Raw genomic sequence first — 15,170 nt, 5'->3', positions numbered from 1 at the left:
GCTTTGGGCAATGGACTGATGAATGACATGTTTGAGGGTTCCTCACTTGGAAATAATTTTTAACTGAAATGTGTGATGCATCAAAAGAGAACATTACATTTGTCTAATATCCAAGCTATTATCTAAAGATCATTTATGTAACCACTGTGTTTGCATAATCACCAGTACACTTGCAAACCTGTTGTCTGCATGATTACTGCACAACATCCAATCCACAAGTTAGAATTCAAATCAGAACTCCAGGGACATGGGTTCGATCCTGACCTCGGGTACTGTCCGTGCGGAGTTTGCACGTACTCTGTGCGACCACACATGGTTTTACCAAGCTACTCTGTTTTCCGGCCACATCCCAAGGCTGTACTGGGAAGTTAATTGGCTACTGTAAATTACCCTTTAATGTTGGTTAAAGGCAAAAATAATGAAAGAGGAGTTCAATGGGCATATGTTCAAAGAATAAAAATTGCCGGGGTACAATGAGATGAGGGGAATGGTACTAATGAGTTTGCTCCCCTGAGAGCAGACATGGACCTGATGGATGGAATGGCCTCCTTCTGTGTCATTATATATCATAAAGTTTATCGTCCAAAATGTGAACAGAATCATAATACATAATTAATACACCTACTGACTGAAATTAGGCTGAACTCTTAATTTATTCTGCTTACACAAGATGCCCTTGTGTAAACTACACCTCCCATGTGGTTCATTAGCTGTCTCTTTCAACAACATCATTCCTATGTAATACAAATTAAAGCTAATCTGGACTTTTCAAACTTGAAGTGTAACATGTCTGCTGCTGGATCGAAAATTGTTGAGGACAATGTGTTTTGAAACTATTAAAATTGAATGATCTTGGGAGATCTTGTGTTAGAGACCGTAGTTGAAGCACAGGGTTATTATATTATATACAGAGGATGCTCTGGAGGCATCTTGAGAGTCATAGAAAATAGAAAAGTACAGTACAGGAACAGGCCATCCAGCCCACAATTTCTATGCCAAACACGAGGCCAAGATAAAAGAATCGCATCTGCTTGCACATGATCCATATCTCTCTGTTTAAGAAGGAACTGGAGATGCTGGAAAATCGAAGGTAGACAAAAATGCTGGAGAAACTCAGCGGGTGAGGCAGCACCTATGGAGCGAAGGAAATAGGCAACGTTTCGGGTCGAAACCCTTCTTCAGCATTTTTGTCTACCATCCATATCTCTCTGATCCCTGCATATCCATGTGTCCATTTAGAAGCTTTTTAAACAGCACTACCGTCTCTGCCTCCATGGAGCCACGGAGGTCAATGTTAGAAATATAACCCCACAAATTACCATGTGAGTACAAGAATAAGTGAAATGAGCCCTCATATGCAGGCAAAGTCAATTGATGCATCCTCAAATCCCGTTGCACATGGCTAGCATTGAGTTGCTACTCTATTTGCCACAACTTGGAGTATAAGGGGAGGCAATAGAAATATATAAAATGATGAGAGGCATAGATAAGGTAGACGGTCAGAACCTTTTTCCGAGGATGGAAATGTCCATCCTTAGTTGGCATAGCTGTAAGGTGAGAGGGAGAAAGTTTAATGGAGATGTGCGGAGCAAGTTTTATTTAACAGAGTGATGTGGGCTTGGAACGCATTGCCAGGGGTAGGGGTGGAGTAAAAGCTGGAGTAACTCAGCTTGGAATACAAAAAGCTGGAGTAACCCAGCTTGGAGTACCAGGCAGCATCTCTGGAGAGAAGGAATGGGTGACGTTTCGGGTCGAGACCCTTCTTCAGACCGAAAGTCACGTGAAAGGGAAACGAGAGCTATAGGCGATGATGTAGAGAGATATAGAACAATGAATAAAATATACTGCAGGCAAAAAAGTGACGATGCTAAAGGAAACAGGCCATTGTTAGCTGTTTGTTGGGTGAAAACGAGAAGCTGGTGTGACTTGGGTGGGGGAGGGATAGAGAGAGTGGGAATGTCGGGGTTACTTGAAGTTAGAGAAATCAATATTTATACCACTGGGCTGTAAGCCCCCCAAGCGAAATATCAGATGCTGTTCCTCCAATTTGCATTTAGCCTCACTCTGACAATGGAGGAGACCAAAGACTGAAAGGTCAATTGTAGATCCTGATTTGATTTGTATCGTATATCCTGGCTACATTTGGATCCTGAATTTAACTCCCCTCAGGGTCTTTTTATCAGTGCAGTTTATTAACTCTAGCCACAAGGATTCGAAACCTTCCAATCCTATGTCATATCTTGCTCAGGATTGAACTTCATTCGTTACCAGCAGAGCCAGCCCACCCCCTCTTCCCACCTGCCTGTCTTTTCAATAGGATGTGTATGCTTAGATGTTCAGCTCCCAGCTCTGATCCTCTTTCAGTTACATCTCCGTAATGCCCACAATGTCATACCTACCAGTTTCTAACTGCGCAATAAGGTCATCTACCTTGTACCAAAAATTGTGTGCATTCAAATAAAACACCTATAATTCCGTTTTCACCACCTCACTTCTCAAATTGGTCCCCATTTTGCCTGACCTTAGACTCTTATCCTTCTTAAAAATATTCTGCCTATTATTTCTACTGGAGACTTCTGCACTCTCCTTCCTTTTAATATTATCCATTGATTTCCAATTTGTTGAACCCCCCCAACTATTTAGTTTAAACCCTATCTATGGCCCCAGTTATCGGATCACCAGGACCCTGGTGTTGGCTTGGTTCAGGTGGAGCCCATCCCATCAGAACACCTGTGCTTGCTCTGAGACATCCTTAGCCCAGATACGAGGGAGGAAAAAGACTATGGTAGCTATGTATTTTAGTTTTTAGTTTTAGAGGTACAGCGCTGAAACAGGCCCTTCGGCCCACCTAGTCCATGCTGACCAGCAATCATGGCACACTAACACTATCCAACACACAAGAGACAATTTACAATTTTACTGAAGCCAAGTAACCTACAAACCTGTACATCTTTGGAGCCTGGGAGGAAACCGGTTCGCCAAGGGATAACACATGCAGGTCACAGGGAGAATGTACAAACTCCGTACAGACAGCACCCATGCTCAGGATCAAACCTGGATCTCTAGCGCTGTAAGACATCAACTCTACTGCTGTGCCCACGTAAGAGTTTTTGGAAGTGAGGCACATTCACAATATTGGTAGTTGGATAATTCAGGGCCAGGTCTTGTGACCACATTATGTCGTGGAAGGCCCACTGGGGAAAAAACCGAGCAAGTATGGGCAACTCACCACTGATTTAGTTCTGAGCTATTATAAGTGGCAGCCAGCATAAAGTTGACATGTTGCATGCATTCTACACAATGCACAAGAGTTAATTGGATTTGGACAACATGTTGTGCGCTTGCTTTGGGAGCTAACCATTGCTCAGAGTACTAATAGGAATTCTATGTAATTAATTCTCAAAGCAAACAAATAGAAACTAATTCAGAGGTTCCACCCTAAACATCAATCCCTTTCCCTCTGCACAGATACTGCCTGACCCACTGAGTTCCTCCAGCAGATTGCTCCAGATTCCAGCATCTGCACTCTCTGAAATCTCCAAAACACAACAGAAAACATTTGAAAAGACGGATAGTCCTAATAAATTTGGGGATCATGAAAATTTCTCCTCTAATTAGAATTTGCCTTTTTTCAATTATTCTCATATAACATATTGCCCCGACATGAAGGTTGAAAGTTATGGTCTCAATTCCAGCTGAGTGTCTGTGTGAGTGGAAGTCGAGTAGATAAGAAAATGTGCTCAGCTACAGCAACCAGAAGGATTCCTGTCCAGATCATATTTGTATAGACTGTAGGTACACAAAAATGCTGGAGAAACTCAGCGGGTGCAGCAGCATCTATGGAGCGAAGGAAATAGGCAACGTTTCGGGCCGAAACCCTTATAGACCGTGTTAGGCTCCAATATGAACGTAGTGAGAGACGACAGCTAGTCAGTGGGCTGAAGCCAAACCTTCCCTTGGAACCTGGATGCTTTTCCTACTCCTCCTGGCTGCACAAACCATCAGATTTGAGATCTCTCCTGGTTCACATGCCTCTTCCAGTTGGTTGGCCTGCAGCAAAGCCACAACAATGTGTGTCTGGGCAGGCCTCCAGTTAAAATAATAGTTAGGTCTCAGCAATGTCAACAAAAGTCAAATCAGCGTGTTTAAAGAAGAACCTGTTGGTTTCCAGCCGTTGTTTATCCCACGTGCTCTAAAAAGCAAATTAAATATCAGGAAGTGCTGGAAGAGCCGAGAACCTCAGCGATGAATCCTCCATCTATTGTAATAGTCTGCCCTCTTCACAAATTCCCAAGGACAGCATGGGGTGCCACAGTGGGGCTGCAGTAGAGCTGCTGCCTTACAGCGCTAGAGACAAGAGTTCAATCCTGACTACGGCTGCTGTCTGTACGGAGTTTGCACATTCTCCCTGTGACCGCGTGGGTTTTCTCCGGGTGCACAGGTTTCTTCCTACTCTCCAAAGACATACAGGTTTTTAGGTAAACTAGCTGATGTAAATTGTAAATTGTCACTAGTGCGTAGGATAGTGCTAGTGTATGGGGTGATCGTTTGTCGGCGCAGATTAGGTGGGCCGAAGGGCCTGTTTCTGCGCTGTATCTCTAAAGTCTAAAGTAAAGACAACCAGGTCTAAACATGCCCTTGTGTTTTTTGAGAAACGGGAGATTGCAAATGCAGAAATCTGGAGCAAAGAATAGATTTCTTGAAGCACTGAAATGGTCAAGTAGCACCTGTAGAGGCAAAGGAATGGTTGACGTTTCACGTCGGGGCCCTGCATCTGGAGGGAGAGATGGCCAACATTTTAAGTTAAAGGGAGGGATTAAATAGGGACTGCTAGGCAATTGGTGAAACCAGGTATAAGTGGATGATGGACAGATGGAGTCTGTTGGGGGAGGGGGGGGGGGGGCACTCTGAGTCATAGAGCATGGAAACAGGTCCGTCAGGCCAACATGTCCAAGCCAATTGTGATGCCCCATTAGTCCCACCTGCTTGCGTTTGGCCCATATCCTTCTAAACAATTCCTATCCATCTACCTGTCCAAATGTCTTTTAAATGTTGTTATGGTACCTGCCTTAACTACCTCCTCTGGCAGCTCGTTCCATGTACTCACCACCTTCTGTGTGAAAATGTTGCCCCTCAGGTTCCTATAAAGTTTTATCCCTCTCACCTTAAACCTGTGTTCTTGATTCCCTATTTTGGGTAAAACAATTATGCATTCACCCTATCTATTCCCTCATGATTTTATACATCTCCAAAATATCAACCCTTATCCCCCTACACTCCAAGGAATAACGTTTAGTGTTGAGATAGAGGCTGAAAGTGATGAGTAGAAATAGATAAAGGGGGACACGTGAAAAGAGGTCGATGTAACTGGGTGGTGATGGCTCCCCATATCCCTTGATTCCTCTAGCCCTGAGAGCTCTATCTAACTCTCTTTTGAATGGATCCAGTGAATCAGCCTCCACTGCCTTCTGAGGCAGAGAATTCCACAAATTCACAACTCTCTGTGTGAAAACGTTTTTCCTCATCTCAGTTCTAAATGGCCTACCCCTTATTTTTAAACTGTGGCCCCTGGTTCTGGACCACCAATATCGGGAACATGTTCCCTGCATCTAGTGTGTCCAATCCCTTAATAATTTGATATGTTTCTATAAGATTCCCTCTCATCCTTCTAAATTCCAGTGAATACAAGCCCAGTCGCTCCATTCTTTCATCATATGACAGTCCTGCCTTCGTAAATCTATGCTGACTTGGACTGCTATCCAAATGTGTCGCCATTACTGTATATCTTTAATAATCGACTCCAGCATCTTCCCCACCACTGATGTCAGGCTAACTGGTCTATAATTCCCTGTTTTCTCTCTCCCTCATTTCTTAAAAAGTGGGATAACATTGGCTACCCTCCAATCCACAGGAACTGATCTAGAATCCATGGAACATTTGAAAATTTATCACCAATGCATTCATGATTTCTAGAGCCACCTCCTTGAGAACCCTGGGATGCAGACCATTAGGCCCTGGGGATTTATCAGCCTTCAGTCCCATCAGTCTACCCAACACCATTTCCTGCCTAATATGAACTTCCTTCAGTTCCTCCATCACCCTAGGTCCTCTGTCCCCGGTACATCTGGGAGATTGTTTGTGTCTTCCTGAGTGAAGACAGAACCAAAGTACCTGTTCAACGCGTCTGCCATTTCCTTGTTCCCCATAATAAATTCACCTGTTTCTGTTTTCAAAGGACCAATATTTGGCATAACTAATTTTTTCCTCTTCACATTCCTAAAGAAGCTTTTACTATTCTCCTTTATATTCTTGTCTATCCTACCTAAGTAATTCATCTTTGTACCTTCGTACTTCATGATTGAATGTCGGAGCAGAATCGATGGGCCCAGTGACCTAATTCTGCTCCTATGTCTTCTGCCAATCCTTATGCAGAGTCTCGACCCGAAACACCAGCATTCCCTTTGCCTCAATGGATGTTGCTTAACCCGCTGAGTTCTTCCAGCAGTTTATTTTTTGCCCTTCTGTTTTTACATTGCCATTCACTTAAAATAGCCTTGCAAAAAAGATACCATTGGAACAACCAAAGGCCTGTGCTTTGAGTAATTATACGAAAATACAAAGCAATAAACAAAGATACATTGTAGTTCTGGCATCTACAGTGAATACGTTGACAAGGTCAGAGTTTAATTCATTCAACTGACACAAAGTCCTCAGTTCACCGCACAGTGATAAATACCATTCACATTGCAGCTTGCCACGGACACATTATGTTGCTAAAAAGGATCAAGCTTTTCATTACTTTCAGCAATCCAGCCATTGAAGGATATTTGAAATGTGATCACTGCTGTATTGTAGAAAACATAGCAATCAAACTGTACAAATTTCCACAAAAAACTGTGGTGAAGATTAAGGAAAAATTATTTACCGAGGAAATGACTTCACTACACTTCTCGAAAATAAATGTTATCAACTCTTTTATGTTAATCTGACGAGACAGATGAGGCCTCAATACAGTTGAGCTTACAGTTGTACAATACAGCTTCACTACAGTGCCTGTGTGGACCTCTGTGCTTAAGTTTGAACCATAACTACTGACTCAGATGCAAGAATGTTACCAGATTTGCCACAATGAATAAAATATGGAACAAGTGTATTTCCATAACACATCGGTTGGAAGTCAAAGCAAGGTAGGACTTTCACAGTAAATGGGAGGGCCCTGGGGAATGCTGTAGAACAGAGAGTCTGGGAGGTGCATAGCTTCCTGAAAATCACACCACAAGTAAATAGAGTGGTGAAAGCCCCCACTCCCTCATCTTTACTGCAGACCCATTGTTTCTGCCTGCTCCTGTCCCACTGAATTAATTTCCACATCCTATCCCCACTGGTCCAATCGCTCCCTACCTATGTCCAAGACACCTCACATGCCCTTCGCCACTTCAATGACTTCTGTTTTCCAGACCCCCACGTCCTCATCTTTACTACAGGAGATGCAACACCTATCCCTCTCCCTCCCCCCTCGACTCCGTTCAAGGATCCCGACAGTCTTTTCAGGTGAGGCAAAGGTTCACTTGCATCTCCTCCAACCTCGTCTACTGTATCCATTGTTCCAGGTGTGGATTCAAGTGCAGGCTCAGCGATCGTTCCGCTGAGCACCTCCGCTCAGTCTGCCTAAACCTAACTGATCTCTCGGATGCAAAACACTTTAACTCCCCCTCCCATTCCCACACTGACCTTTCTGTCCTGGGCCTCCTCCATAGTCAGAGTGAGGCCCAGTGCAAATTGGAAGAATAGCACCTTATATTTTCACTTGGGCAGCTTACACCCCAGTGGTATGAACATTGACTTCTCTAACCTCAAGTAACCCTTGCTTTTCCTCTCTCTCCACCCGGCCCCGTTCCCAGTTCTCCGACCAGTCTGACTGTCATCAATTACATTTTATCTCTGTTTGCTTTGTTGTTGTCATCTTCTCCCAGCTAACAATGATCTATTCTACATGTTCCTTGATCTCCATCCCCTTGTCCTATTTTCACACCTCACACTTCCTTATCTATAATAATAATAATAATAAATTTTATTTAATGGGCGCCTTTCAGACATCTCAAGGACACCTTACATAGTAATCGGAATAACATATAATCGGAATATAACAAGTTATAAAGACATCACAGAGACACAAATTAAAAACAGAATTCAATCCAAAAACAGAAAATCAAAAACAGTGTGAAGAGAGAGCAGCGGCAGCCAAAGCGCGCCAGCGTCCACTCTCCCTTCACGGCAGCCATCTTGGACACAGACCTACAGGACTACAATTAGACAAAAAAATCATCCCCCCACAGTGGGTAGCACTGTGGAGGAAGGCACAATGTCCAGTGCCCACCCCAAGTTCACCCCAAAGTCAGGCCTATTGAGGCCACCGCAATTGCCTCTACGGAGACCCGATGTCCCTGGCCGTTCTCACTGGGTGGTCTTGCCCCGGCGTCGGGAGAGTCCTTTCGGCGGCTGGGCCACCTGGAACGGCCGCTTCCTGGTTGGAGCCCGCGGCTGCCGAAGCCGACAAGGCCACGCCGGTTTGGAGCTCCCAGGCTCCCGATGAAAAAGTCGGCGCCGCCTCGCCGCACTACCGCCTCTCCGCACTGCCGCCTCTCCGCACGCCGCCTCTCCGCACGCTGCCTCTCCGCTCCGCAGACCCGCAGCCCGGAGATGTTGCTCTCGGCGGTCCAGCTCGCCAGAGCTCCAGCGCGGCGACCCAGGCAAGGCATCGCCCGCTCCACTCCGCTCCGCTCCAGCGCTCCAACACTGTGCCGCCGCCAAGGCCGAGGTGCTGGGCGGTCCCCGCCAGGAAACGGCGCTCCAAGCCCACAGGTAGGCCACGAGGACGGGTCGACGGGCAGCCCGGAGAAAAGGCTGCCACACCGACCAGGTAGGGACCGAAAAATATAGTTACACCTACCCCCCCACATTAAAAAAGACCATATCCCCTACAAACAAATAAACAGGACTCACTAAAAACTATTAAAAAAACGAATTTAATACAGACGGCTGCTGGCTAGCAGCCGTTCACCAAGATGGCTCCTCCCCTCTATCTATGTACTTCCCGCTCTATATATCTATGTATATCTATGTATTTCCCGCTCCTCTGACATCAGTCTGAAGAAGGGTCTTGACCCGAAACGTCACCCATTCCTTCTCTCCAGAGAAGCTGCCTCTCCCGCTTAGTTTCTCCAGCATTTTGTGTCTATCTTTGGTGAAGAAGGTATTTGGTCTATTGTCCTTCATCAGTTAGAGCTCTGATTATAGGAAGTGGGACGTTATGTTGCAGTTGTACAAGATGTTGGTGAGGTCACACTTGGAGAACTGTATACATATTTAGTTGCCCTGCTGCGGTAAAGGCATCATTAAGCTGGGAAGAATGCAAAGAGGATTTATGAGAATGTTACCAGGACTCGGAAGTCTGAGTTATAAGGAGAAGTTGGGCAGGTTAGGAGCATATACGAGACTGAAGGGTGAACTGAAAGAGATGTAGAAGGTCTTGAGGGGCAAGAATAAGGTGAATGCACAATCTTATTCCAAGGGAAAAGAAATGAAAAACTATTGGGCATAGGTTTTGGGTAGATGGGAAAAGATTTAAAAGGGACCTGAGGGGCAACCTCCTCATGCAGAGGGTGATCCATATATGGAACGAGCTGCCAGAAGGGGCAGTTATGGCAGAAACAATTACAACATTTAAAAGACACTAGGCCAGGAATATAGCTAGGAAAGGTTCAGAGGGATACGAGGCAAATGTGGGCAAACGGGGCCTGCTTAGATAGGCTTTTTAGTCAGCATAGATAAATTGGGCTGAATGGCCCATTTCTGAAGAGTATGACTTGATGACTCTAAAAGCTTGGTATTAGATTTTCAAATGACCATGATGTAGGGCAGCACAGTGCCACAGTAGTAGAGATGTTGCTTTACAGCACCAAAGACTCGAGTTCGATCCTGACTGCAGGTGCTGTTGTATGGAGTTTTACGTTCTTCCTGCGACCACGTGGGTTTCCTGCAGGTTTGTAGGTTAATTGGCTTCTGTAAATTGTCCCCAGTGTGTAGGATAGAATTAGTGTACGGGTCATCGCTAGTCAGTGTGGATTCGGTGGGCCAAAGGGCCTGTTTCCACGCTGTATCTCTAAACTAAACTAATCACAGCTAGTTGTGAACGGTAGTGGAAAAATAAATAGCCAACAAAAGTAGGAGGAGGAGACGAGGCTCAATATCTGAGTACAAAAGACAAGGCTTCTTCTTTCGTGTCCTTATGCTATATAGTGGCTCGCCACTGCTGGACACATCGTTGCGCTATTGGAATGCAAGGTCTGCGGTAGTACATGGATTATCCAGCAATGGGCATTGTAGTAGGTGTTGCATTGTCTGGGTCTGTGTGCCACAGCCACAGGTTGTTGTACCCTCGATGTAGCCCCATTTGTCCATTGTCACCCATGACCGCCCGACCCCAGTTCGCAGTCGGTTGAGACATCTCCAGTTCAGCCAGTGTTCATCAGCACCTGGTGATAGGCACTCTGCTGCTGGTATTCCCATTTTGGTGGAAATAGAGACAAGGCTGAAGCTATTGTAACCATGTCCGGCTAAAAGAAACAAATGAAACATTTTGGCTTCTTCTTAAAAAAATTCCAATGTCACAGAAGGGATTGTATTCCCATTAAATTCATTCCTCTTGATATCAAGGAATGGCTGAGAGAACTGGAAACAGCAAAGGCCATGGAAACAGGCAATATCCGGGCTCTTGTACTCAAGACCTGCATTCCAGAACTAGCTATGCCACTTGCCAAACTCTTCCAGCGTTGATACCAACACTGGTATGGATAAGTGCCAAGGTACATCCTGTTCATGAAGCAAATCTAATCTACCAATCAGTCAATCAGTGTACTCTCAATCATCAGGAGTGTAATGGTTGATGTATTTGACTGTGTTATCAATCAGCATTTATTTACTAACTATCTACTCATCAATGCCTAGTTTTAGCTTTGCCAGAACCATTTGGCATCAAATCTCATTGCTGTCTTTGTTTGAATATGGACTAAAGAGCATAATTCCAGAGATGACTGAACATAGAACAGTACAGCATAGGAACAGACCCTTTGGGCTACAATGACTGTGCTGAAGATGATGTCAAGTTAATCTCCTCTGCTTGCACACAATCCACATCCCTCCATTCCCTGCATATCCATGTGCGTATCTAATAGTCTCTTAAATACCACTATCATATGTGCCTTCAGCACCAGCCCTCGCCTCCACATCATTCTTGTAATGGGGTGGCCAAAACTGCACACAATACTCCAAATGTAGCCTAACCAAAATGTCATAAAGCTGCAACATGACTTCTTCTTATATTCATTGCCTTCGATATGACTAAGTAAGGAACTAGGTTCCACTGGTGAAAAGGAAGTTAATGGGAATTGAGATGAAAACTCAAATGGTTGGTGTCATATCTTGCACAAAGGAAGATGGTTGTGGTTGTAATAGCACAGTGGCAGCACGGCGGTGCAGCAGTAGGGCTGCTGCCTGACAGCGTCAGAGACCCGGGTTCAATCCTAACCTCGGGTGCTGTCTGTAGAGAATTTGTACGTTTTGCCTGCGACTGCATAGGTTTTCTCCAGGTGCTCCAGTTTCTTCCCAAACTCCAAAGACGTACAGGTTGATTGGCTTCAGTAAAACATTGTAATTTGTCCCTGGTGTGTAGGATAGTGGTGATGTAACGAGTGATCGCTTGTCGGTGAGGACTCGGTGAACCGAAAGGCCCGTTTCCATACTGTATCTCTAAAAGCCTAAAAAAGTCAATAATTCCAGCCATGTGACATTACTACAGGAATTCTTAATGGCAACAACTTTCTTCCATAATAAGATCAGGGTGTGATGTTCACTAATATGCAATATTCAATTCCATTAATAATTCCTCAGAGTAGGGAAGGGTAGTGGGATATATCTCCGCTTTTTTCACTTCTTCGTTTGTTCAGGGTTTATTTTTTCTCTTTCGTGTCTTTTTCGAAATTATTTATCTTCCTTTTATTTTCTTCTTCCTTTCCCTTTTTTCCGATTTAGTTATTAATTTATAAAATGTTACAATTGAAGCTGTATGAAAATTGTATAATTGTTATGTCGATTACTTTCTCCTTGTACAATTGCTTCTAATAAAATAATTCAATTCAATTCAACTTTATTGTCATTGCACAGATACAAGTATAGGTACAACGAAATGCAGTTTAGCGTTTATTAATATCATTGTTGAATAATATTATTGTTGATTATTAATGAATATTGTTTTCATATTAATAAAATAAATATGAAAACAAATAATAATAATTCCTCAGAGAGTGAAGCTTGTGTGTGGTAAGACCTAGCACGTGTTGAGAATCGACAAAAATAAAACGCACTTTGAACAAATGTCAGGCAATGAAAAGTCAACCACCTTGATATTCGTGCTATGGAAAATCATGATAGATATCTTTCCCTAGGAACGTAACATCCATCCATTCTCCACCCTCCCTTAACTTCACCGGAAGAATTGCTTCAGTTCTAATAAGTGCTTCAACATCAAACCACATCAAATTGATAATTTAATTGTATTTTGTGGAAGTGTGAGATAGAAATTTAAGTTTGGATGTAACATTCTGGACTGGTGATTCTTCTTCTTTATTGTGATTCCCTCAGTAACTGGGTATAATTTGAATCAATACTTCTCTGGGGAAATTGCTCAAGATGAAAGTACTATTTAGTTCACTGCTTCCATATTTAACAAAAATGTTCTAAAGAAACCGTTATGTTCTCAAAAATTATAATTCTGAGCCTTGAGTTTGTGAGCCTTGAAAACATGAGTAATGCAGTACAATATATATTCACCAGTTATTGCTGGAAGGTTGTTCCAATCTGACTGAAATTGATGTGCCTACTTTCTCATCTATAAATGAAAGTGTTCAGTCAGTCCAATTCCGAACAGCAACAACTTTCAGAACGGAATGAACTTTCAGATTTAGCATTCCTAATGCACGGTTCGCATCAATACGAATTCGGAGACGGAAGCTGATGGACTCCATTCACTCTTCTTTCCGTATCGACCTTATCTCATGCTTGCGACAAAAGTGGCACATAATTTTTGATAGCTAAATGAGGAAGGACTTTGAAAGCACCAAGTTTAAGCAACTATGTCTTGCACTAAAATGTTATTAGACATGTGCCTTCTATGCCACAGCAGACTGGCAATATTTCGACACCCGGATAGTGACTTCGAACTGGCATTAGTCTCCTTGCTGAATTTTAATGAGGAGACTTATGTCTGACTCTACAACCCTGCTCTGAAATTGAACAAAGTAGACCGAGGCATATGCCAAGCATGCACGATTTGTCAGCAGACTAACCAGCCGTGTGTAAGGTTCCCAACAAACAGGAGTCAGGAGCATATTGCAGAGGTTGAGAGGCTGAAGAGTGCTTTGAACAAGTCTAGAACCTAATTTAGCATGTTATTGAAAGATTAAGGTTTGCAGTAAACGTCATTTCACTTGGAAAAGTAGTCGTATGAAGTGCTTCAATATGTCTCAAAGTGATGGTACACACAATTGCTGGGGAAACTCAGCGGGTGCAGCAGCATCTATGGAGCGAAGGAAATAGGCGACGTTTCGGGCCGAAACCCTTCTTCAGACTTGTCTCAAAGTGATGTTTAAAATGAAAAAAAAATTGTTTAAAATATTTAATTGGAAAAATAATTTGGAGTTGTTATTAAATGTAACCTAAGGTGGAGTAGATTTCAGTATTTCCAGAGGAAGTAATCGCAACCTAATATGACATCTGGAATGCAAACCATTGAAACGTATGATTTTGTTACTCATCTGTGTGTTGTGGGCATCTTTGGCCTGCATTCAATATTCAAACGCGATTGTCCTTGAGAAGGTGGCGGTGAGCTATTTTCTGCTCGCTGCAGTCCTTTTGTGAAAACATTAGTTAAATGGAGAATTCCAGGGTTTTGAGCCATCAATGTGAAGAATGTACAATACTTCCAAGTCAGTCAGTGATGGCGTTCCCATGCACCTGCTACATGTCTGGTTGTTGGCAAATAGCCTTGGCAAACTGTTGCAGTGCACTTATAAATTACATAAACTACAGCTCGAATTTACTGTGTAGATGTACTGTGTATGGATGAGGTTCTGGTCAAGCAGATTGCTTTGTGCTGGATGATATCAAGGCATTTGTTGAAGAGAGAACGAGAGGACATATACAGTGCATTCAGAAAGTATTCAGACCCCTTCACTTTTTCCACATTTTGTTACGTTACAGCCTTATTCTAAAATGGATTAAATTCATTTTTTTAATCAGCAATCTACACACAGTAGCCCACAATTAAAAAAGCGAAAACAGGTGTTTAGAAATTTTTGCAAAATAATTAAAAATAAATAACTGAAATATCACATTTACATAAGTATTCAGACCCTTTACTCAGTACTTTATTGAGGCACCTTTGGCAGTGATTACAACCTCAAATCTTCTTGGGTATGATGCTACAAATTTGGTACACCTGTATTTGGATAATTTCTCCCATTCTTCTCTGCAGATCCTCTCAAGCTCTGTCAGGTTGGATGGGGAGTGTTGATACACAGCTATTTTCAGATCCCTCCAGAGATATTCGATCGGGTTCAAGTCCGGGCTCTGGCTGGGCCACTTACGGACATTCACAGACTTGTCACAAAGCCACTCTTGCGTTGTCTTGGACGTGAGCTTTAGGTCGTTGTCCTGTTGGAAGGTGAACGTCTGCCTCAGTCTGAGGTCCAGAATGCTCTGGAGCAGATTTTCATCAAGGATCTCTCTATAATTTGCTCCGTTCATCTTTCCCTTGATCCTGACTAGTCTCCCAGTTCCTGCTGCTGAAAAACATTCCTACAGCATGATGCTGCCACCACCATACTTCACCATAGATATGGTATTGGCCAGGTGATGAGTGGTGCCTGATTTCCTCCAGACGTGACACTTGGCATTCAGGCCAAAGAGTTCAATTTTGGTTTCATCAGGCCAGGGAATCTTGTTTAGGTGCCTTTTGGCAAACTCCAAGCGGGCTGTCATGTGCCTTTAACTGAGGAGTGGCTTCTGTCTGGCCACTCTACAATAAAGGCCTGATTGGTGGAGTGCTGCAGATA

General features: G+C 43.4%; 1 protein-coding gene across 1 annotated transcript in view; it reads left to right on the top strand.

Moving 5' to 3' along the window:
* The first annotated feature begins 11,109 nt into the window (after positions 1 to 11,109).
* larp4b (La ribonucleoprotein 4B) overlaps positions 11,110 to 15,170 on the top strand; it is a 105,827-nt gene continuing 101,766 nt past the window's right edge. The window contains exon 1 of the mRNA XM_033044760.1: positions 11,110 to 11,125. The gene's annotated coding sequence lies outside the window, so the exon portion shown is untranslated. The remainder of the gene's footprint in view (positions 11,126 to 15,170) is intronic.

This window comes from Amblyraja radiata, chromosome 2 (assembly GCF_010909765.2).
Source record: "Amblyraja radiata isolate CabotCenter1 chromosome 2, sAmbRad1.1.pri, whole genome shotgun sequence".
NCBI classification, from domain to species: Eukaryota; Metazoa; Chordata; class Chondrichthyes; order Rajiformes; family Rajidae; genus Amblyraja; species Amblyraja radiata.
The sequence above is the reverse complement of the archived record's forward strand: the minus strand, read 5'-3'. Positions and strand labels throughout refer to the sequence as shown.